Here is a 322-nt window from a genome sequence, read left to right on the forward strand (position 1 = left end):
AAACTGGGCATCGATTAACTCTCAATTTAATTAATTTTGAAAGGGCCTGATAATCTCTGTTTGAGAATCAAAAAAGAGGATATAGATTTTTGTTTTGTGGAAAATAGGTCAATTCCCCTTGGTTAATATTTGACATCAACTTTGCACAGAGTCTCTGCAAACCAATGACTGGAATTTTTAATGAGTAAAAAGGGTTTTCAATAAAATTAATCATAGGATGAATTACTTTATCTCTCTCGCCCCCTATTCATTTTTATTAAAAATCTTTATCTCTCACACTTTATGTATTTTGACATGTATACATCTCTTCTTGCCCCTCATA

At 31.4% G+C, this 322-nt stretch overlaps 1 pseudogene; it reads left to right on the plus strand.

Annotated features, from left to right (window-relative positions):
* LOC119586553 overlaps nt 1–322 on the plus strand; it is a 12675-nt pseudogene that overhangs the window by 11690 nt on the left and 663 nt on the right.

The sequence above is a fragment of the Penaeus monodon genome, chromosome 21 (genome assembly GCF_015228065.2).
Source record: "Penaeus monodon isolate SGIC_2016 chromosome 21, NSTDA_Pmon_1, whole genome shotgun sequence".
In the NCBI taxonomy this organism is placed as follows: Eukaryota; Metazoa; Arthropoda; class Malacostraca; order Decapoda; family Penaeidae; genus Penaeus; species Penaeus monodon.